General features: G+C 35.0%; 1 protein-coding gene across 2 annotated transcripts in view; it reads right to left on the reverse strand.

The window, feature by feature from the left end:
- The window catches only part of LOC137636884 (long-chain-fatty-acid--CoA ligase ACSBG2-like), a 38,526-nt gene extending 37,447 nt beyond the window's left edge, over window positions 1-1,079 (reverse strand). Inside the window, exon 1 of one of the 2 annotated variants that reach the window (XM_068369239.1) lies at window positions 933-1,079. The gene's annotated coding sequence lies outside the window, so the exon portion shown is untranslated. The remainder of the gene's footprint in view (window positions 1-932) is intronic. The other variant, XM_068369241.1, reaches the window with a different exon arrangement.
- Between the last annotated feature and the right edge of the window lie 1,421 nt (window positions 1,080-2,500).

Here is a 2,500-nt window from a genome sequence, read left to right on the forward strand (position 1 = left end):
CATACCGTAGCCTGCTGCCGACAGCTGTGTGATATGTTATCGTACATCATTTGTCCCAAAAGATGGGTTTTGTTTGAAATATCTCTAGTTTCTATGTCCAGCTAACAGTACAATTTAAGTATAATATAAGAGGATTTGTTTTAGATCGCATCAATATAGAAATTCGACTATATTTCGTATAGAACTAAGTAAAGAAACAACTGTTCTGACTTACGGTAATCCTTTCAAGGTCAACCATTCATTTTCTCACAGTCACGCTGACGGCTACCTCCGAGAATGTAATCGAACGCCCTTAAACTTTATTTTCAAAAGCCTTATTCTTTTCCACACTCATTAATTTATCTAGGAGAGCATTAAAAAGTACCCTATTGTTAAATCTATTTCATCTTTCAAATAGCTTGAATAATTTCTATATTAACTTAAATTCAGTGACAAATCATGTGTATTGTAGGCTACGAGAGAAGAGGCTAGGTAGAGTTAGTCCAGATTCACATTGACAAATTCTTAACTGTTTCGTTAAAGGAAGCAAAGATGCTTCATCGTCATCCTCGTACAGACGAAGGTGTCTGCCAATCAAGTTATTACGATGAATCAAACACTTATAGTATCCTATAGTGCAGTATTCGTCCAAATGCTGACTTAAATTCTAAATGACATTCTATTCATTATAAAATAAACTGACATTCAAGAAACTAAACGAGTAGGTTTACGCATTGCATATGCACTATAACATAAAAAATGTCATTCTTTTTTTCAGGATTTAAAGTTATTCAATTCGAAATGATTAAAACACCACCAAACATACGGATACCGTAACACCTCATAGACTTCGGTCTCAGTCTTAACTGTTAGTATGTTTATCCAATGAATTCTACGCTGTCCTCTGAATCAGATGGTATATCTGTGACTAAGAAACAATTCTTTTAGCTTACTTGTTGTATGTTTTCAGTTGTCTGCCTTAAAACATGAAGAAATCGGCTGGCAAGTTACGACTTACGGCAGCTATGTGGGTAGCCGGGTACTATGAGTCGACCGTTGCTACCGTAACCTCACAATATAGACTCATAGATCGAGCTTCCCAACCCTATGAAGTTCTGTTGCTTTTTTTAGACTGAAGGCAGATGGAATTCGTCATCGGAATATTAATCGGTGTTGTATGCTTACCTTGCTATGTGCAAAGAAGCTCTGACTTACAAAGTCACGCCCAGGTACACAATTTCTTATTAAAACTGTGAAACATCATTAGAATTGGTTATCCTATCCAGTGGGGTGGCTCGCGATGGGAATAAACAAACAACATATGATCGAGTTTCTCGATCCTGTTTTTCGGATGAAAACTAGATGTAAAGTTCCGACGTGCGGAATTAAATAAATGATATTTACTATATTATTTTTTCGCCTATAAGAATGATTATAAGTTCTCCATACCTAAGCATACACCGTTCATATGTAAATTTTTATACTCGCTGAATAGCTTTTTGGTTACATAAGTGATAATATATTTAAAGAACACTCATTTCACAATTCAAGTCAAATCATAGGTTGTACTTTTGTTTTTCACTTTAATTACCATTGTTCTCTTAGTCTTGGGTAGTGCCATATGCTTTGTACCATGGTCTTCCACTGTCTTGGGTTAGAGTTCTCTTGCTTAAGGGTACACTCTGGCACACTATTCTATTTAATTTCTCTTCCTCTTGTTTTGTTAAATTATTTAAAGTTTATATATGAAATATTTATTTTAATGTTGTTACTGTTCTTAAAATATTTTATTCTTCCTTGTTTCCTTTCCTCACTGGGCTATTTTCCATGTTGGAGTCCCTGAGCTTATATCATCCTTCTTTTCCAATTAGGGTTGTAGCTTAGCAATTAATATTAATAATAATAATAATAATAATAATAATAATAATAATAATAATAATGGCTGCTTATCTGGCCCTGTATATCAGGGGAACCCTACTCTCTACAGGACCTCCACTGGCGTTTTATGATGTTCATTCGGGAGCATTTAACATTTCACAATGCTTATTGTTCTCTATTTGATCATCACTGTCAAAACACTCGCAGAATAAGAAAGTCTTCAGCTTCATTTGCAGACACAACTTCTACGCTGGCTTTGGGGCCACCCATTGTAGAAGAAACAACTGAATGATTATATAATAAACCTAGTTCAGTAAATCAGCAATGTATCATTTAAAGAAGGCCGCATTCACTTGCACGCCTCTACTTAAACTTCCCACTTATGGGCTCCCGCCTTGGACTCAAAGTTTAAACCTGAGCTTGTGGCCATTACTTTATCTTAATCTTACTCTTGTTTTGTCAAAGTTTTTATAGTTTATATAGGAAAATTTTATTTTCAAATTGTTGCTGTTTTTAAAATATTTTATTTTTCCTTGTTTCCTTTCCTCTCTGGGCTATTTTCCCTGTTGGGGCCCTTGCGCTTATAGCATCCTGCTTTTCCAATTAGGGTTGTAGCTTAGCAATTAATAATAATAAGGAATAC

The sequence above is a fragment of the Palaemon carinicauda genome, unplaced genomic scaffold (assembly GCF_036898095.1).
Source record: "Palaemon carinicauda isolate YSFRI2023 unplaced genomic scaffold, ASM3689809v2 scaffold427, whole genome shotgun sequence".
NCBI classification, from domain to species: Eukaryota; Metazoa; Arthropoda; class Malacostraca; order Decapoda; family Palaemonidae; genus Palaemon; species Palaemon carinicauda.